The sequence below is a fragment of the Saccopteryx bilineata genome, chromosome 2 (assembly GCF_036850765.1).
Source record: "Saccopteryx bilineata isolate mSacBil1 chromosome 2, mSacBil1_pri_phased_curated, whole genome shotgun sequence".
NCBI lineage: Eukaryota > Metazoa > Chordata > Mammalia > Chiroptera > Emballonuridae > Saccopteryx > Saccopteryx bilineata.
The window spans coordinates 359,588,461-359,610,437 of NC_089491.1; the positions used below are offsets into that span (position 1 = coordinate 359,588,461).

Genomic DNA, 21,977 nt, shown 5'->3' on the forward strand with positions numbered 1-21,977 from the left:
ATCAATAAAAATATTTTAAATCAATAAATAAAAACTAACAAATATGACAAATATTAACATCTGTCCATTCTGATAGCTAAGTGGATTATTTTGTTATATTACTTGTGGGGTATTTTCCTGCATGTTCAACATATTCCATAATAAAAATTAATTAAAATGTAAATATGTAAAAAATTTTCAAAGAAAAACTGTTCTGAATATAGGTCCAATGATAGGCCCTCTGACAGCGAGTTGAATATATAAATGATATATAAGCACTAAAAAAATAAATCCTATACTTCTGAGATCCTACTGAATAAAATTCTGGAATAGTGGAGGTTCAAATATCAAGTTGGATCACTTACAAAATATATATATGACCTTGGGCAAATTTTCCAACTTCTTGCCTGACCTGTGGTGGCACAGTGGATAAAGCGTCAACCTGGAAATGCTGAGGTCGCCGGTTCAAAACCCTGGGCTTACCTGGTCAAGGCACATATGGGAGTTGATGCTTCCAGCTCCTCCTCACCTTCTCCCTCTCTGTCTCTCTCTCTCCCTTTCTCTCTCCTCTCTAAAATGAATAAAAAAATAAAGATTTAAAAAAAAAATTTTCCAACTTCTTAAGCCGATAAGCCTATAAAAGGGCTAATACTATCACCTACCTCAGTTACAGTGATGCTTGATGAGATAATCAGTGTTCAGGGCCTGTCTACCACTTTACTTCCCTCAATAGAGCTCAGAAATATCACTTTGAAGGTCATAATACAGTATGGTACCTTTTGCACTAGGTACATACATAAGCAAGTAAAAGACTGCTTTCCTAGTGTCCAAGGGCAGAAAACAAATTAGTTTTGCCATTACAAGAACAGAGAGTAAAGACAGACTGCCCTATTCCTATTATCATCAACTCATCTTAATCATTGTCACTATAATAACGACCAACATTAGGCCTGACCTGTGGTGGTGCAGTGGATAAGGCGTCGATCTGGAATGCTGAGGTCACCAGTTCGAAACCGTGAGCTTGCCTGGTCAAGGCACATATGGGAGTTGATGCTTCCTTGTCCCCTACCCTCTTACTCTTACTCTCTCCTCTCTAAAAATAAATTAAGGCCTGACCTGTGGTGGCGCAGTGGGATAAAGCATCGACCTGGAACAGAGGTCGCCGGTTCGAAACCTTGGGCTTGCCTGGTCAAGGCACATATGGGAGTTGATGCTTCCTGCTCCTCCCCCTTCTCTCTCTCTCTGTCTCTCTCACTCCTCTCTCTCTAAAAAAAATCAATAAATAAAATATTTTAAAAAAAATAAATTAAATTATTTTAATTAAAAATATTTTTAAATAACCAACATTTACTGAGCATCATGTGCTAGGACTGTTCTAGACTCTTACACTATAATAACTCATTTGATACCGAAGAAAATACGTTATACAAGCTATACAAGGCAAAAATGTGTGTTGATTACAAATTCAGGAAAAAAAATTTTCTTTCAGGTGCAAAAAATTAGGGGAGATTGCCAACAAAAAAAAAATCTGGTATGCAGATCCAAAGGATAGATAGGCCAGCGTATACACAATATAATAGAGAAGGGATGGAATGGTAAAGAGTAACAGATAAGGCCCTGGCCAGTTGGCTCAGTGGTGGAGCATCAGCCCAGTGTGTGTATGTCCCCAGGTTTGATTCCTGGCCAGGGCACAACAGGAGAAGCGCCCATCTGCTTCTGTACCCTTCCCCCTCTCCTTTCTCTCTCTGTCTCTCTTCCCCTCCCACAGCCAAGGATCCACTGGAGCAAAGTTGGCCCGGGCGCTGACGATGGCTCTGTGGCCTCCGCCTCAGGCGCTAGAATGGTTCCGGTTGCAATGGAGCAACAGCCCAGGTGGACAGAGCATCGCCCCCTAGTGGGCATGCCAGGTGGATCCCGGTCAGGTACATGTGGGTATCTGTCTCTCTGCTTCCCTGCTTCTCACTTTAGAAAAATAAAAATTAATTAATTAAAATCTAACAGATAAGGTCCAGAAAGCAACTTCATAAGGCTGAATTACCATATACATGGCAAGCAATAAGAAAAAGGATGGGGCCCTGGCCGGTTGGCTCAGCGGTAGAGCGTCGGCCTAGCGTGTGGAGGACCCGGGTTCAATTCCCGGCCAGGGCACATAGGAGAAGCGCCCATTTGCTTCTCCACCCCTCCGCCGCGCCTTCCTCTCTGTCTCTCTCTTCCCCTCCCGCAGCCAAGGCTCCATTGGAGCAAAGATGGCCCGGGCGCTGGGGATGGCTCTGTGGCCTCTGCCCCAGGCGCTAGAGTGGCTCTGGTCGCAACATGGCGACACCCAGGAGGGTCGCAACATGGCGACGCCCAGGATGGGCAGAGCATCGCCCCCTGGTGGACAGAGCGTCGCCCCTGGTGGGCGTGCCGGGTGGATCCCGGTCGGGCGCATGCAGGAGTCTGTCTGACTGTCTCTCCCTGTTTCCAGCTTCAGAAAAATGCAAAAAAAAAAAAAAGAAAGAAAAAGGATGGGCCCTGGCCAGTTGGCTCAGCGGTAGAGCATCGGTCTGGCGTGCAGGAGTCTCAAGTTCGATTCCCGGCCAGGGCACACAAAAGCGCCCATCTGCTTCTCCACCCCTCCCCCTCTCCTTCCTCTCTGTCTCTCTCTTCCCCTCCCGCAGCCGAGGCTCCATTGGAGCAAAGATGGCTCCGGTGCTGGGGATGGCTCTGTGGCCTCTGTCTCAGGCGCTAGAATGGCTCTGGATGCAACAGAGCGACGCCCCAGAGGGGCAGAACATCGCCCCCTGGTGGGAGTGCCAGGTGGATCCCGGTCGGGCGCATGCAGGAGTCTGTCTGACTGCCTCCCATTTCCAGCTTCGGAAAAATGAAAAAAAAAAAAAAGAAAGAAAAAGGATGAAAATGTAAGCCAGGACACATTAAGACCTTGAGTGCCCATTTAGAATCAAACTAACAACTATTGTATTAAATATCATGTTTCTAGCAACACATTCTTTGCATTTTCATATACACAGCTCACTAAAGATTGTAAAAAGCTGGCAATGGATTTTTGACAAGAAAGTGACTTTTCACAGCTGTAATTCAGGAAAATTAATCTGGTTGCTTTATGTAAAATCCCACATAATTCCTCCCAAACTATAAATCTGAGATACTGTCCAATACTTCCCTCTCCCCATCACACTACTTATTCACAATTTTTTTACCTTCCAAATCTTTCTCGAACTAACAACTTTGTTACTATCGTATTTCAAGCACTAATCATTCTTTACTAAAAAAGCCTCCTAAAATGACCTTCATATTCAAATCATATTAATCACTAGCACCCACATTAACTATCTAAAACACACATCTCATCATAATACTTACCTTTGCTAGAAACTGTTGCTGACTTCCAAATTGCCTACAAACTATACAGGATATAATTTTATAAATTCTATCAATCTGTACCTTTCCAGGATCATATCCATATGTACCCTTATAATAAGCTCTGCCAAACTACTTTCCAGCATATACGTAAGTTTTTTAAGTTTTATATGTTGCTGTTCTACCTAAAATGACCTTCTCACATGTCTACTCCAATTCATTCAAGATTCAGTTTAAATATCACCTTTACCAACTGCCTTTAGGGAGGAGACTTGATGGTCCTGAAAAAGCCTAAGTGACAGATATCATACAATAATGTACACCATTATAATTCAGGACCTAGATTTAAAAACTACACTGAATTTCCTACTCATTTAATTATTTTTATTAAGAATCTAGAAAAAGCCTGACCAGGCGGTGGCGCAGTGGATAGAGCATCAGACTGGGATGTGGAGGACGCAAGTTTGAGACCCCAAGGTCGCCAGCTTGAGCACGGGCTCATCTGGTTTCAGCAAAAAGCTCACCAGCGTGGACCCAAGGTCACTGGCTTGAGCAAGGGCTACTTGGTCTGCTGTAGCACCCCCGGGTAAAGGCACATATAAGGAAGCAATCAATGAACAACTAAAGTGCCAAATGAAAAACTGATGATTGATGCTTCTCATCTCTCTCCGTTCCTATCTGTCTGTCCCTATCTATCCCTCTCCCTGACTCTGTCTCTGTTAAAAAAAATAGAATCTAGAAAAAATTCCTGGCCAGATAGCTTAGTTGGTTAGAGTATCATCTCAATATACAAAGGTTGCCAGTTCTACCTCCAGTGAGGACACATACAGAAACAGATTGATGCTTCTCTCTCTCTCTCTTTCTCTCCCTCTTCCTCTCTATAAAATCAATAAAATGAATTTTTTAAAAAAGAAATCTAGAAAAAATTCAAATTCAAGAAAGTCCTAATTTCAATCAAGATTTTTTCCCCTCTGAGGCCTGACCAGGCAGTGGTGCAGTGGATAGAGAGTCAGACTGGGACACAAAAGACCCAGTTTCAAAACCCCGAGGTCACTGGCTTAAGCATAGGATAACCAGGCTTGAGCGTGGGGTCGCTGGCTTGAGTGTGGGATCATAGACATGACTCCATGGTCACTGGCTTGAAGCCCAAGGCCACTGGCTTGAGCAAGGGTCACTCACTCTGCTATAGCCCCCCAGTCAAGGCACATATGAGAAAGTAATCAATGAACTAAGGTGCTGCAACAAAGAACTGATGCTTCTCATCTTTCTCCCTTCCTGTATGTCTGTCCCTATCTGTCCTTCTCTCTGTTTCTGTCTCAAAACAAAAAGAATTTCCCCCTCTCAATGTCAAAAAAATCTTAAATTAGACAAATCTAGAAATAAGGAGAGGAGCTATCCAAGGAATGAAGAGGTGATGAAATATTCTGGCTATCAACATTTATTTATCACATATAAATAAGCATTGAAAAACTGGATGTCATAGAATTAACAAAAACATTAATGTTATTAATGGGTTTTTTAATATTTATTTATTACTGTATTTTTATATGAACAATTGTAAACGTACTTTTGTCCCACCTTGTATACATGTTAAGTGGTTGTTATGTTTTGTTTTGTTTTACAAGGACAAAGAGTCAGAGAGAAGGATAGATAGGGACAGATAGACGGGAACGGAGAGAGGTGAGAAGCATCAATCATCAGTTTTTCGTTGCGACACCTTAGTTGTTCATTGATGAGCTTTCTCATATGTGCCTTGACCGCGGGCCTTCAGCAGACTGAGTAACCCCTTGCTTGAGCCAACAAAGCTGGTGAGCTTTTTTTTTTTTTGCTCAAGCCAGATGAGCCCGTGCTCAAGCTGGTGACCTCGGGGTCTCGAACCTGGGTCCTTCCACATCCCAGTCTGACGCTCTACCCACTGCGCCACCGCCTGGTCAGGCGTTATTAATGTTTTTAATGATTCAGCAGTCCTTCAAATTTTTATAGTATTACCATGGTGCTACTTACCTTTATAAGTCTATCTCAACATAAAGACATAAAAACAACATAAAATTGTTACCAGGATTTCTGGCTCTTTGGACTCAGGTTAAATGAAACTTTTCTGCATTACAGTGTATCCTTAAAGAAAAAGTTATTCCTACCTACTAAGAAAAATAGCAAAGGCTTATAAATTTAGAGAAATTAAAAACTACTTCAGGCTATTAGTTCTCATTTTTATAAAAGCATTACAATATGAAACCAAATCCTCAAATATCACTAACATAAAAGACATCTAAGACCCAAAGTTTTTTAAATATCACTTTAAGCCTGACCAGTGATGATGCAGTGGACAAAAAGTCAACCTGGGGACACTGAGGTCCCAGGTTCAGAACCCTGAGGTCACCAGCTTGAGTGTGGGGTCAACATGATCCCATGGTCGCTGGATTGAGCAAGGGGTCACTGGCTCAGCTGGAGAGCCCTCACCCCCTCATCAAGGCACATATGAAAAGCAAACAATGAACAACTTAAGTGCTGCGATGAGTTGATGCTTCTCATCTCTCTCCCTTCCTGTCTCTTTCTCTTGCAAAATTTACATATATATATGTATATCACTTTACATATATGTCACTGTATATACACACATATATAATACTTTTTAAGTGTTTAGAAATCGCCCTGGCCAGATAGCGAGGTTGGTTGGAGCATCATTCCGATATGCAAGGGCTGCTGGTTTGGTCCCCAGTCAGGGCACATGCAGATGGATGTTTCTGTCTCTCTTTTCCTCCCTTCCTCTCTAAAATCAGTAAAATAAAGTTCAAAAATAAAAGTAATGAAATAAAAATGTTAGAAATAATGCTTTATGTGGAAGTCAACCTTGACTCTTTTCTTTCTTCCTCTACATCAAATCAACTACCTTTATCTACAAAGTTTACTTCCTCAACATTTGTTGAATTGTTCTCTATTCTTACCACTCTCTATTACATCATCTTTCATTGGGACTAATTTTACTAAGTCTCCCAAAATCCAGTCTTGGTCCACTAACATCTATTCTCCAAACGGCTCCCACAGTCATCCATATATTTAAAATACAATCTGACAATCCCACTTTCTCCACTTATAACAACGCTTCATGGGCTCCCTTTCTAAAAAATTTATTTAACAAATATTTATATAGCACTTACTATATGCTAGTCACTGCTCCAAGTATTTTACAATTGTTTATTTACTCCTCACAACTACCTCTAAGAATTTAAACAAATAGCTTTTATATATATATTGTTGACCCTTAAAAACAAGTTTTAGGGCTGCTGACCCTACAATCAAAAGTCCACATGTAACTCTTTACCACAAAACTTAACTACAGTTGTCCCTCGGTCTCTGCAGGAGACTGATTTCAGCACTGTCCAAGTCCCTTATATAAAATGCCATAGAAAAATGCATACAATTGGCCCTCTGCATCTGAAGATTCCCAATGGCAGATGCAAAACCCAGATAGGGAAAGCCAAAGACGTATTTATTGAAAAAACACCACATGTAGTGGACCCAAGCAGTTCAAACCCCTGTTGGTCAAAGGTCAGTTGTATACATACACACACATATATATGTATGTATATATGTACACATGTATAGGTACATATATATATGTGTACATACACACACATATAAATACATAACACAGCTATGTAAACAGCAGAGCTGGAAGGTGAATTCAGGCATCTGGGCTCAACAGCCAGGGCTCTTAATCACTATACTATGCTGTCTTCTCTCTATTTCCTAAAGCCCACATGCTTTTAACATAACATATAAAATCTTTGATTAGTATCTGGTCCCTGATCACATTTCAAGTCTCATTTCTAATCAAGTCCCACTTTGTTCATACTACAGTACACTGAGAACCTTGTAATGTATACTTCCCCTCTCCCTACTTTGTGACATTTATGACTCAACTACTGTCTGTCCCATCTGTAGCACCTAATAGTACCTCACTACCGCTTCTATAACATAGTGCACTAAACAGATTCTGATAAAAGAATGAGTTATAAAATGCCCCACAGGTTAGTGAGCAATAATAAACAAAAAATGGTCTATTATTTATTACGGTAGTAGACATATAAAACACAAAAACATTCTATGTTTTAGAACTCAAGTCTTCAATACAAATAGTTATCCTGTCAACACACACATAAACATAAGCAAAAACTTTCCCCAAATTTGTTGCTCTCAACTATTTCTTGTTCCTTCATAACACCCACATCTAGATGGCCCAAAGAAACAAAAAACACCCAAATTCCTCACTTTCCTCATTCCTTGTCTCCTTCACTTCCCATATCCAACTGGTTACTAATTTTACATATACAATATATACTGCAATCTCTCTCAAATCCATTCTTTCAACCTGCACTGCTATTTAAATAGTCTCCTCACAGGTCTGTCTCCATCCACTCCACAGTTGCATCTTCCACAATGCGATTAGTGCCTTTCTAGAAGGGAAACCTAATGGTGTCACTTATCATAACTTAAAATCCTCCACTGGCACCTTAAAGGGTAAAACCAGTGGTTCTCAAAAACAATCGACTAGAGAGCTTATTAAAATGCAGATACTGCCCTGGCCAGTTGGCTCAGCAGTAGAGCATCAACTCGGCGTGTGGAAGTCCCGGGTTCGATGCCCGGTTAGGGCACATAGGAGAGGCGCCCATCTGTTTCTCCACCCTTTTCCCTCTCCTTCCTCTCTCTCTCTTCCCCACCCACAGCCAAGGCTCCATGGGAGCAAATTTGGCCCGGGCACTGAGGACGGCTCCATGGCCTCCACCTCAGGCACTAAAATTGTTCCAGCCACAACAGAGCAACGCCCCAGATGGGCAGAGCATCGCCCCCTGGTGGGGATGCCAGGTGGATCCCAGTCAGGTGTATGTGGGAGTCTGACTGCCTCCCCGCTTCTAACTTCAGAAAGAAAAACAAACAAACTACACAGATATCGCATGACCAGGCGGTGGCGCAGTAGATAGAGCATTGGTCTGGGATGCAGGGGACCGAGATTAGAAACCCAGATGTGGCCCTGGCCGGTTGGCTCAGTGGTAGAGCGTTGGCCTGGCATGCAGAAGTCCTGGGTTCGATTCCCGGCCAGGGCACACAGGAGAAGTGCCCATCTGCTTTTCCACCCCTCCCCCTCTCCTTCCTCTCTGTCTCTCTCTTCCCCTCCCGCAGCCAAGGCTCCATTGGAGCAAAGATGGCCTGGGCGCTGGGGATGGCTCCTTGGCCTCTGCCCCAGGCGCTAGAGTGGCTCTGGTCACAACAGAGCGACGCCCAGGAGGGGCAGAGCATTGCCCCCTGATGGGCGGAGCATCGCCCCTGGTGGGCGTACTGGGTGGATCCCGGTGGGGCGCATGCGGGAGTCTGTCTGACTGTCTCTCCCCGTTTCCAGCTTCAGAAAAATACAAAAAAAAAAAAAAAAAAAGAAAGAAACCCAGATGTCCCCAGCTTGAGCAAAAGCTCACAAGCTTGAGCATGGGATCACAGACATGACCCCATGGTCACTGGCTTGAGCAAGGGGTCACTGGCTTGTCTGGAGCCTCCCCCCTCACCCCCCCACCCCCGCCAAGGCACATATGAGAAAGCAATCAATGAAGAACTACAGTGCCGCAACAAGATGCTCCTCATCTTTTTCCCTTCCTGTCTGTCCCTCTGTCTCTCCCACTATAAAAATAAATAAAAATGCAGATTTCAGTGCTTGCGCACACTCTCACTCTCTCTCTCTCTGGAGCACACAGGCACCTTTCTCCTTTCTTCTTCCCCCGGGTGCATTATCTTTGCCTCTCTCCTAAGCACCAAGACCCTTTCATTTGCCTGTGTTAACTTTTTTTCCTGAGCCCACAGAGCCCAGATGGCTCACGTCTTTCTACCTCTGTGGCTTCCTAAATAAACTTTCCCCTTCGATTTGAATTCCTTGGTTATGAATTCTTTCTTTGCCAAACTCAAGTACCAAGGCTGCTGAACTGAGGTCAGTCTAACTACACCAGTAACACCTGGTGACATTTCACTGCTAATAATCTTTCAGTAAAGGTTTTGTTGTTGATGCCATGTGTATTGACCTGGTAAATATCTGGAGCAGGGCCATTTCTATGGCAACTCTAACAGTAACTCCTTGCTCTCTCATTTCAAAAAAAGAAAATCATGCAGGTATCCCAGGTACCCTTCAATGAAATTTCTACAGCATATATGTCTAAGACAGAGCCTAGAAATCTGTATTTTTTAACAGGTTAAGATCCATATCTGATGAAGATGGGCCAAGTACCACCTGTTTTACAGGCCAGATCAGGGTAATGTACTCACTTCTCTATACTTACCCATCACTTGAGCCACACTTAATGATATGGAACTTTCCTCACCAACCAGCATGTACTTATGAGACTGGCTACAAATGTACTACAACCCCAATGTCACAAGATTTCTCCAAAAATGTTTAACCAATATCTTTGTGAAAACCTCCTTAAAATTTTTGGGCCCTTATATCACCAAGTACGTATTTTGATTATAACACTGTTATGTTACCTTTGCATATTAAAATGTTTAGAAACTTTAAGATCTTTGAGGGCAGTAGCTTACAATCGTGTTTGAATCCCCAATACTTGGGATATAATATACCTAAATAAATTTTTGCTAGACAGGAAAATTGATGAAAATTAGAGGACAAACAGCCCTGGCCCCATGGCTGAATGAATAGTGTTGTTCTCTTGGCATGCTGAGGTCACAGGTTCAACCCCAGGTTTGGACACTTACAAGAAGCAACCGATGACTGCACAACTAAATGGAGCAAGAAGTTGATGCTTCTTTCTTTCCCTCTCTCTCTTTCTCCCCAACCTCCCCAAATCAATGGGAAAAAAATAGAAGAGAAACAAAAATATATAAAATGTTAAATAACATTTTTTAAAGTAGAAACCCAATGAGATTCTCTACACCATATGTTATAATGAAAGCACAAGAACTGTATTGACTACAGTCCTCAATCTTACTCTCAAATAATAAATTCTCTTTTATAAAATAAGTAACTTTCACACCATGGGTCTACCAGTTCTGTTTTTAAAATAAGAGTCTAGCCAATCAAAATATTTTGTTTTCTGTTGTATTTATTTGATGGAAAGAATCAAGTATGTTCAAATACTAGATCTGAACCAATGAGTAAGATAATCAAAGCAGTCTCCCTCTAAACAAGCCCCAATATAGGGAGCTTTTTTCTAAAATCCTAACACTAAACTTGACTCTCAGAGTAATTTCTAGAGGGATATAAAATTCACTTAAATAGGTTTCTTCAGCCTGACCAGGCAGTGCAGCAGTGGATAGAGCGTAGGACTGGGATGAGGAGGACCCAGGTTCGAGACCCCGAGGTCGCCAGCTTGAGCGTGGGCTCATCTGGTTTGAGCAAAGGTCACCAGCTTAGACCCAAAGTCACTGGCTCGAGCAAGGGGTTACTTGGTCTGCTGAAGGCCCACGGTCAAGGCACAGATGAGAAAGCAGTCAATGAACAACTAGGGTGTCGCAACGAAAAACTGATGATTGATGCTTCTCGTCTCTCTCCGTTCCTGTCTGTCTGTCCCTATCTATCCCTCTCTGACTTTGGTAAAAAAAAAAAAAAAAAAAAACTTCTTCAGAAACCTTTTCTGATCTTTATTTTCCAAACTACTAAAAAAAAACAGAAAATGTTGGGGGTTGTTGAAATTAACATTTAAAATTCTAAGTGAAAATTTTCTAATAAAGATGTAAATTGTGTTAATAAATAAGGTATAAGAGATGATGCCTTACAGAAGAATTCCAAAAAATATATACAAACCCTGTCCACTCTGGGACATGAACTTGACTTACTTCCAAAGGGTAAAGTAGAAAAAAAAATAGTGCCTTTACAACTGAGAAAATGGCACACACTACATTAATCAAGTGATGAAAGTTAACACCACCAGTGATGTTCTGTGGGTATTATGTAGCCCTGACATAATATGAGAAGTGTGTTTCACCTCTGTTCTAGTTTTCCCAAAAAGCCCTAACCTCAGTCTAATCATGAAAAAATCATATGAACTCAGTTTAGTGGACATTTTACAAGATACCTAACCAGTATTACTCAAGACTGTTAAGGTAATGAAAAACAAGACAGAAACTGTCACAGACCAGAAGAAACTGGAAGACATAACCAATGCAATGTGGTAGCCTGAACTGAATGTGGAAAAGAAAGAGAATAGAAAAACTAGTGAAATCCAAATAAAGCCTGGAGTTTAGCTAGTAGTAAATACCAAGATTAACAAATGTACCACAGAAATGTAAGATGGTAACAATGGGGGAAATTGGGTGCAGAGAATATAGAAGAACTACACTATCTTTACAACCTGTCTGTAAATCTAAAATTATTCCAAAATAGCCCTGGCCTGGTCGTCCAATTGGTTAGAGCATCGTCCTGACAACCATAGTTGTGGATTTGATCCCTGGTCAGGGTACATATAAAAATCAACCAATGAATGCATAAATAAGCAAAACAAATCAATGATTTTAATTCTTTCTCTCGCCCCCTTCCTCCTTTAAAAATAAAATTTTAAAACTAAGTTTACTTTAAAAAGAAAATATGATTATTAAATTACAATATTTAATAACCAAAAATTTTCTGATTGCTAAAATAAATTGTCCTTTGCTGTTTAAATAAAATGCTTATCTGCAGTATAATTTTAAATTAAAATACTGGATTTTCCCATTTGGTGTTGATTTACATAGCACTTCATGCTTACTAAGAAACTGGTTTCCCCTTACCAGGCAGGCGGTGGTGCAGTAGATAGAGCTTTGGACAGGGATGAGGAAGACCCAGGTTACAAACCCCGGGGTCAATGGCTTGAGTACGGGTTCACCAGCTTGAGCCCAAAGGTGGTGGCTTGAAGCCCAAGGTTGCTGGCTTGAGCAAGGGGTCACTCACTATGCTGTAAGTCCCCCCCTTCCCCTTCCCACCCCATCAAGGTACATATGAGAAAGTAAACAACTAAGGAGACTAAGGAGCCGCAAGGAAGAATTGATGCTTCTCATCTCTCTCCCTTCCTATCTGTCCCTCTGTCTGTCTCTGTCACAAAAACAAACAAAAAAACCTGGTTTCAGATACACATAATGGATACCAAAAGGGAAAGAATCCCCAATACTAATTCTTTTTTTTTTTTTTTTGTATTTTTCTGAAGCTGGAAACGGGGAGAGACAGACAGACTCCCGCATGCGCCCGACCGGGATCCACCCGGCAGGCCCACCAGGGGCCGATGCTTTGCCCCTCCGGGGCGTCGCTCTGTTGCGACCAGAGCCACTCTAGCGCCTGGGGCAGAGGCCAAGGAGCCATCCCCAGCGCCCGGGCCATCTTTGCTCCAATGGAGCCTTGGCTGCGGGAGGGGAAGAGAGAGACAGAGAGGAAGGAGGGGAGGGGGGTGGAGAAGCAAATGGGCGCTTCTCCTATGTGCCCTGGCCGGGAATCAAACCCGGGTCCCCCGCACGCCAGGCGGACGCTCTACCGCTGAGCCAACCGGCCAGGGCCCCCAATACTAATTCTTAAGAAATATACAGCCTGACCAGGTGGTGGCACAGTAAATAGAGCGTCGGCCTTGGACGCTGAGGACCCAGGTTCAAAACTCCAAAGTCACTGGCATGAGTAGGAGCTCACAAGCTCGAGCATGGAATCATGGACATGACCCCATAGTCATTGGCTTGAGCCCAAAGGTCGCTGGCTTGAGCCCCCCTACCCTCCACCAAAGCACATACGAGAAAGCTATCAATGAACAATAACTAAGGTGCTACAACTGAGTTGATGCTTCTCATTCATCTTTTTCCCTTCCTGTCAGTCCCTATCTATCCCCCACACACACACTTAAAAATATATATACATAAGGTCCTGGCCGGTTGGGTTCGATTCCTGGCCAGGGCACACAGGAGAAGCGCCCATCTGCTTCTCCACCCCTCCCCTTTCCTTCCTCTCTGTCTCTATCTTCTCCTCCCACAGCCAAGGCTCCATTGGAGCAAGGTTTACCTGGGCGCTAGGATGGCTCTGAGGCCTCTGCCTCAGGCGCTAAAGTGGCTCTGGTCTCAACAGAGCAACGCCCCAGATGGGCAGAGCATCGCCCCCTGGTGGGTGTGCCTGGTGGATCCCGGTGGGGAGCATGCGGGAGTCTCTCTGACTGCCTCTCCGTTTCCAACTTCGGAAAAATACAAAAAAAAAAAAAAAAAAAAAAAAAAAAAAGAAAAAGAAAAGAAACTATATTTATATGCTTAAACTGTATGTTAAATTCTCTTCCTTAAAAAAAAATCTCTAACAATAAAAAACATTTACTGAAGGATTTGCAGGTCTTTTATCATTCGATAATAGTGACTATCTAAAAGTTAGATCCTGTCATCATTATCCATTTACAAATAAGGAAATTGAGGCTCTTCTCCTCAAGGAACATAGCTGGTAAACTGGGGAGTCAGAATCAGAATCTAAAATATTCATAAGATTTTAGTCAACAGCTTTAATTTTCGCTGATAATGCTAAATGTATATATAGCCTTTCTCACCCTTAAAAATAAGTTAAACATGCCTGACCAGGCGGTGGCGCAGTGGATAGAGCGTCGGACTGGGATGTGGAGGACCTAGGTTCGAGACCCCGAGGTCGCCAGCTTGAACGTGGGTTCATATGGTTTGAGCAAAAGCTCACCAGCTTGGACCCAAGGTCGCTGGCTCCAGCAAGGGGTTACTCTGCTGGAGGCCCGTGGTCAAGGCACATATGAGAAAGCAATCAATGAACAACTATGGTGTCGCAATGAAAAACTGATGACTGGTGCTTCTCATCTCTCTCCATTCCTGTCTGTCTATCCCTCTCTCTGACTCTCTCTCTGTCCCTGTAAAAAACAAACAAAAAAAACAAAAAAATAAGTTAACAAAAAAAAAATCAAAACAAACCAAACACTAAATAATCAACAAAACTGACAAATTAGCTATACCTTTCCTTCTTTTGCAATAAGCATGTTTTTGATAAAATAAAAAATATGGAAAGATGAATAGATAAAAATATATGCCTTATGCACACAAAATACCAGTATCATAAAACATCCTTCCATCTTTGCCATATTAAAAGTTAATTAATCAACAACGTGCAATAAATATCTAAAGCATTTTCTTTTTTATTTATTTATTTATTTTTTTTACAAAGACAGAGAGAGACTCAGAGACAGGAAGGGAGAGAGATGAGAAGTATCAATTCTTCGTTGCAGCACCTTAGTTGTTCATTGACTGCTTTCTCATGTGTGCCTTGACCCAGGGGCTACAGCAGAACCAGTAACCCCTTGCTCATGCCAGCGACCTTGGGCTCATGCCAGCAACCATGGGGTCATGTCTATGATCCCACATTCGAGCCAGCAACCCCGGGCTCAAGCCAGATGAGCCCAGGCTCAAGCCATTGTCCTCAGGGTTTTGAACCTGGATCCTATGTGTCCCAAGGCTGACACTATCCACTGTACCACCGCCTAGTCAAGTCAAAACTTCTTAACAGCTTTACTTAACTGTCAATGATTCTTGCAACATCTAAGACAGTAGTAGTCAACCTGGTCCCTACCGCCCCCTAGTGGGCATTCCAGCTTTCATGGTGGTTGGTAGCGGAGCAACCAAAGTATAAATATAAATAAAAAGATTTAACTATAGTAAGATGTTTTATAAAGATTTATTCTGCAAACTTAGCAAAAATCCGACATAAAGTACTTGGTAAGTAATTATTATTATATGCTTTAACTTACCGTAACTCTGCTTTATAAATTTTATAAAGTAAAGTTACTTCCCTACTTTATAAATCACCATTACTGTGGAACTGGTGGGTGGTTAGAAAATTTTACTAACAGAGATACAAAAGTGGGCAGTAGCGCCTGACCAGGCGGTGACACAGTGGATAGAGCATCGGACTGGGATGTGGAGGACCTAGGTTCGAGACCCCGAGGCGCCAGCTTGAGCGCAGGCTCATCTGGCTTGAGCAAGGCTCAACAGCTTGAACCCAAGGTCACTGGCTCGAGCAAGGGATCATTTGGTCTGCTGTAGCCCCCCAGTCAAGGCACATATGAAAAATCAATCAATGAACATCTAAAGAGCCACAACAAAGAATTGATGTTTCTCATCTCTCTCCCTTCCTGTCTGTCTGTCCCTATCTGTCCCTCTCTCTGACTCTGTCTGTCACAAAAAATAAAAATTTTAAAAAAAAAGTGGACAGTAGGCATAAAAAGGTTGACTACCCCTGACCTAAGAGCTCAAGAGCAAATAATCAAAATGCAAGGCGCAAGAGCAAATAATTATAAAATGCAAATGTAATCTGTCCAGTTGGATTAATTCACTTCTTACAGTTGAGAATTTTGTGGCCCTAATATTACATCAGAAGCTTGATGCTGTTCCCTCGGACAACATAAAATCTCTGTAAAGGAATAAACACATATCTCACCACCTTAATTCCCAGAAGATCATTGGAAGTTAGCTATTACAAAGAACTATAGAGTATTTCCTTTCCCATAACCCTGCACTCTATCAAATGCAACAAGTATCTTTTAATTAACACTACTTTTATTAAATATTTATTTAATACTTAATATTAATATTTAATTATTTATACTACCTGTATACCACTGTATGCGTGCAAAAAGTGTTTACTTATTACCATAAAGCAATATTAGGTACTTCCTGGGAGTTCCTACTCAAATGCCTAAAGGCCTTATGCAGTCAAAAAACACAAGACCTGCCCTGGCCCGTTGGCTCAGCGGTAGAGCGTAGGCCTAGCGTGCGGAGGACCCGGGTTCGATTCCCGGCCAGGGCACATAGGAGAAGTGCCCATTTGCTTCTCCACCCCTCCGCCGCGCCTTCCTCTCTGTCTCTCTCTTCCCCTCCCGCAGCCAAGGCTCCATTGGAGCAAAGATGGCCCGGGCGCTGGGGATGGCTCTGTGGCCTCTGCCCCAGGCGCTAGAGTGGCTCTGGTTGCAACATGGCGACACCCAGGAGGGTCGCAACATGGCGACGCCCAGGATGGGCAGAGCATCGCCCCCTGGTGGGCAGAGCGTCGCCCCCTGGTGGGCGTGCCGGGTGGATCCCGGTCCGGCGCATGCGGGAGTCTGTCTGACTGTCTCTCCCTGTTTCCAGCTTCAGAAAAAAAAAAAAATGCAAAAAATAAAAATAATAAAAAATAAAAATAAAAAAAATAAAAAACACAAGACCTTAAGTTTTAAAAACGCCAATTTAAATGATGCAGGCAGCCTGACCAGGCGGTGGCGCAGTGGATAGAGCGTCGGACTGGGATGCGGAAGTACCCAGGTTCAAGACTCCGAGTTCGCGCGCGGGCTCATCTGGCTTGAGCAAAGAGCTCGCCAGCTTGGACCCAAGGTCGCTGGCTCCAGCAAGGGGTTACTCGGTCTGCTGAAGGCCCACGGTCAAGGCACATGTGAGAAAGCAATCAATGAACAAACTAAGAAGTCGCAATGCGCAACGAGAAACTGATGATTGATGCTTCTCATCTCTCTCTGTTCCTGTCTGTCTGTCCCTGTCTATCTCTGCCTCTGTAAAAAAAAAAAAAAAAAAAAAAAAAAAAAAATGATGCAGGCAATAAATGCCACTGATCTTCACCATTTTGTCAAAAGAAGAAAGAATTCCTTGATCATATAAGGCAATACATATGTGGTTCAACATATATAATATCAACCTCAACCTCATTCCAGCTACTAACCTAATGTGTGAACTTAGGAAATTTTTTTTTTTTGGAAAAGAAATTTTGAGTTTGTTTTCTCATCCATAAAAATACCAACCTACCTCAAAAGTAGCTGACAGAACACCTACCTCAAAAAGTAGCTGACAGAACAAATGAAAATTGAATATCACATAAAATATATTTACAAAACTCTAAAAAAATGAAAATGTTTATCACAAAATAAAATGATAATTAACTTCAGAGGCTATCTTTCCAGAAATATCCTTGACAAATGCACATCATATCAATCCTAACTAGGTAAAGTTTTAACCAAAAGCCACTATCTTTTAAAGAGAAAAACAATAAATCAAAATAATAAATACTTATGAGGTATGAGGTCTATATCCAATGGGCATAAAACATTTCACAAATATCAATTAAAGCTGTAACTGCCATGGCAAATTTAAAAATTAGACCCAAAGTAGAAGCTAAACTAAGGTTCCATTTAAATGACTAGGTCCAAAGTGTCACACCAAACCAGCAAAAAAGCTAAAACAATACAAAAAGCCTTCACTGCAATTAACTATTTAGCTTATATAATATAATACAACATCTTTCTTCATGAGGAAACATCCTCAAAACATTTGACGTTCAGCAACTACTATTCACTCTATAACTAAGCATCTTCAGGGAAACAGTCATTTTCTTCTTTTCAGAACATAAGTTGTATACCATTAGTTTTGTTTTAAATAGAGCAACTTTTTAAGTAAAAACAATTTACAGTTACACTGTAGAAGACAGAACAGTAGCAAGAATTTCCACTTCAAACTTATTTCTCTTTTCAAAGTACATGAAACAGGCTACCTGTCATTATGAAATATTTTCACAACAGATACTTGAGGCAAGTAAAACAAAATCTCTTTCAGAACCACAGCAGACATGTCCAACTCAGTTTAAAACCAAATCTCAAGTCCCTTTGGCAAAAGAGTACATGATTCATCGCTTTAGAACTCAATGGGAAGAATTGAAAAATTCACTGATTGCCCTAGTATTTTGTTTTCAGTTTTTTCAGATATCTCCATCTCCCCATCTCAATGCTGACAACTTCAGTTTCCATGACTTGTTGTTTTAAGATATTATAAATAATACAAATCACATATAAACAAAAGGTACTGTAGTCATATATATTTGATATATATTTTTGTATTATATTTTTTGTAATTTAGTGCATAAAAAACATTTACATTGAAAAAACAAAGTACAGACTATGAAACATGGATGTTTTAGATAGAAAACCAAAAATTATGATACTGATTTTCCCCTTCCAGAAACATATTCAAATCTCTTATATAGCAAGAATTACTTTATCTGGAAAAATATATACAAAGTAATCCTACTAAAAAATAAAATTTATCCCAATCCCATTAAAAGTTTTATGTATATAGGATTATGAAGAAATTTTTTTAATTTTAAAGAATTTAAAAATGGATCTCCAAATTAAGCAAAACATTCCACCACAAGTATCAGAATCATACAGATACACATTGGAACTAAAGCTCTTAGTTAAGTCAAATTATTTTAAAAGCTCCTCATCAACTAATTATCTACTGAAAAGAAACAACACCGCCCTTAGTGCACTTCTATAGCTACAAATACTAGGGATGGGGATATGTCAGACACAGTGATTTGCCATTCCTAACCTTACTCCTTCCTCACTATGTGAACCCTCCTACTTTCAAATAACTTTAAAAATAACAAAAGCATGAAAAAATATTCGGCATATACTGATAAACAGTTACAAGTTTAACTCAGAGTTATAACTCATCAAAATCAATTAGCACAGGGACTTGACATTCTTTTGAAGATGTCTATTCATATGGATGCTTGACACAAAACATTAAAGTAACCTACCCCTCTCTTACCGGTAGTCCTGTACCTTACAAAAAGGACCCTTTCAAGGGACAACACAAAAGCCTTTAACACAAATTATCCTTTTTTACTCATATTTGATGTTCATTTTTTTTAATCACAGCTTTACTGTTTTAATGAAAACTTAAGTACAAAAAACCATAGTATTCTTATTAGATTTCTGTAATATTTCTAGCCAAATATTTCTGGCATTAATTTACACTTAACTAAAACAATAAAAAACATTAAGAAGGGCATATATTTATGTATGTGTGTACATATGTATGTAACATATACACACAGACAATAAGAGTCTATTAAAAAGCAGAGACATTGCTTTTTACCTCAATTATTCAATACCCACCTTGCAAAAAATGTGGAAACTAAAAACGTAAGATTTTAAGATTTACTACAGGAAATTTCTTTGTGGTAGCTTACAAAACATAAAAAAGAAAAAAAACATAAAAAAGAAAAAAACGCTATGAAAGGACCATCTAAATCTAGCATTTCACAGCTCTGCTCTCTTACTCCACCCAGTCTCATCGGTTCAATGGCTGTTCACAGCATCCACAAATATTAGCTCATTAAAAAAAGGGGGAGGGGGTAAACCAAAATAAGGCTAGCTCCATCAAAATCAATCTATACATAAATATTTTAGGAAAATATGGGTTGTATTCCCTGATTTATAAAAAAATAACAGCTTCAAATTTGTTTTAGATCCTCCCTTCTGAACAATCCAAACAACGATCATTTATAATAGAACATGAAAGAATAAATCACCCTAAATACAAATTACTCTTCTGCTTTAGTAAAAAACTGCAATTTGCAACTGCCAATTATTTTTGCAAAACTGTGTCCTGAAAGATTCCCATGAGAGATTAAACGCTAGCTAATGCCTTACATCCAAATCAGAATTTAAGTAAAAGCTTTTTATATATTCAACATTATATCACTACCAATATACACAAGCAGGAAATTTTCCTGATTAAGAAACTAGACCCAAAGCAATCAAGCCCTGTTGTAAAAAATATGTACAAATTTTAAAATTTAAGCAAATAACTACTGTGGCAAAAGGAAAGGAATGACATTACTGATCAGAAAGGCCCAAGCACTGTCTCTTCCGCCCTAACCTCAAAATGAAAATCACACAAAACAATTCACCTTCCGTCAAAAAACAGAATTACCAAAAATGGCACAAATTTTTTTGTTTAGCCTTTAAAACGTTATGAATCGCGAGACTGTGTGTTTAAGTAGCAGTTGGAATAACAGTAATACCTTTATTCTCTCCCCACTGCCTCTTAAGGAAAGAGAGGGGGGACCTTGGCATGACATCGCCCATTGAGAACCAGACCACAAATCTGGTTCTTCTCTTCAAAAACACAATTTCTTAACCAAGAGACTGATATAAATGGACCCAAACCCCAACTCTTCCAAAAGAAAATCTCCTGCCCTCCGACCAAGGAGTTTCTTGCTAAGTCACTGAAGAAAGGCAGGATAACAAATAAAGCTAAGGCACCTTGCACTTTCGTATCTCAGATACTGAAAACCTCCTCCTCCTGTCCACTCAGATGCTTAGAGAGAAAAGGGTAAAATTTGCCCACCATCTCAAAAGCATTTCTCACCTGAGAGGCTAAGGAAGGAGTACTGCATTTCCTCAAGGAGTGGGGAGATGAGATGAAGGGGAATAGTTTAAGCTCAATGTTACAACGTCAAAAGGCAACTCCCGTTTGAGAAGCGGTGGCAGGGGGAAAAAAAAAAAAACATCCTGCCTGATTTGGTGGGTGGATGCTGCAGATAGTTCGGTGGGTCGGGCCGCTCCTCCCTAACAGATGTAAAGGCTGGACCACCGCACAGGAAGGCCGGGAAGGGCTTGGTCATCCTTCTCGGGTCAACCCCATCCTAAGGACAGGTGGGGGACGGAATTCCTGGAAGGCCTTTAAGTGCGGAGGCAACGCGGGGCTGGGAACGGTCCCCCGAGCCGCCAACCGCGCAGGTAGGGTGGGGAAAGCGGAGCTCGCTTTCCGTGGCTGGGGAAAGGAGGGCCGAACCCTTTCTCCAAGATCAGAGAGCGACCTGCTCTCCACGCCCTTCCTACCCAAGAATACTTTTCTTGCTAAGTCACCGAGGGAGGAGGGCGATCTCTTCTAACCTGGGAGGGCCGCGGGTGGAGCAGCGGCGGCCTGGGGGACCCCAAGCCCGGGCATGGGAGGAGGGGGGCAAGGGCAGCGCCCTCCCCTGCCTGTCCCCCTCCTCTCGTGTGTCTCACTCAACGGCCGTCGCGGCCGCCATTTTGAGAGCAAGGAGAGAAGAAGAAGGAGGCGGCGGCAGGGGGAGGGGAGAATGAGAGGGAGGGGACCGGCGCAGCCACATCGTCAGGCCGCAGGGCTGGGCCCGCAGCCACCCAGCGCGGTAGAGAAGACAGAGAAAAGGGCGTAGACCCTCATCACCTTACCGGAGCGCTGCACTGCCGCCTCCGCAGGGCCTCTTCCGTCCTTCACTCCCATTCACTGGCGGGGGAGGGGGAGAGGGAAAGGGAAGGGAGGAAGGAGGGAGGGAGGGAAGGAGGGAGGGGGAGGATGGCGCGCTGGGCCCGGGCCCGGGGAGGGGGAGGGGAGCAGACTCGCTCCTCAGCCGTTCCGGGGCTCGAACCCAAACCCGGCGCTCGCGGTTTCTCTCGCTCGCGCCCGAGCGCTCCCTTCCTTCTCTTTCTCGCTCTCTAGACCCCGAGGTCGATCGTTCGCTCGCTCACTCGCTATCTCGGCCGCCGGTCTCCGCCGCCGCCCCGCCGCTCTAGCTCCGTCTGTCACAGGAGCTGCCCCAACGCCCTGACGTCACCGCGCCGCCGCCGCCGCCGCCGCCCCAGACCCGCCGGGAAGAGGGAGGGGAGGGCGCCGGGACCAGGGGAGCGGCTGCGGCGCATGCGCCGGCCTAGGCCCGGCTCGGAGCCGCGCTGCCTTCTGCTTAGCGGGAGGGCGGCTGGCGGGTGCGGCTTGTCGGTACCCGGGACTCGGTGAGCGAGTTTGCGCAGGAGGCGCTTCTCGCGCACTGCACGCCTCTGTAACCT

General features: G+C 42.5%; 1 protein-coding gene across 3 annotated transcripts in view; it reads right to left on the bottom strand.

Moving 5' to 3' along the window:
- Window positions 1-21,756, bottom strand: part of PAFAH1B1 (platelet activating factor acetylhydrolase 1b regulatory subunit 1) — a 94,581-nt gene extending 72,825 nt beyond the window's left edge. The window contains exon 1 of one of the 3 annotated variants that reach the window (XM_066263026.1): window positions 21,366-21,756. The gene's annotated coding sequence lies outside the window, so the exon portion shown is untranslated. Of the gene's footprint in view, window positions 1-20,535; window positions 20,994-21,062; window positions 21,197-21,365 lie in introns of those variants that run through there. The other 2 variants (XM_066263027.1, XM_066263028.1) reach the window with 2 other exon arrangements.
- Between the last annotated feature and the right edge of the window lie 221 nt (window positions 21,757-21,977).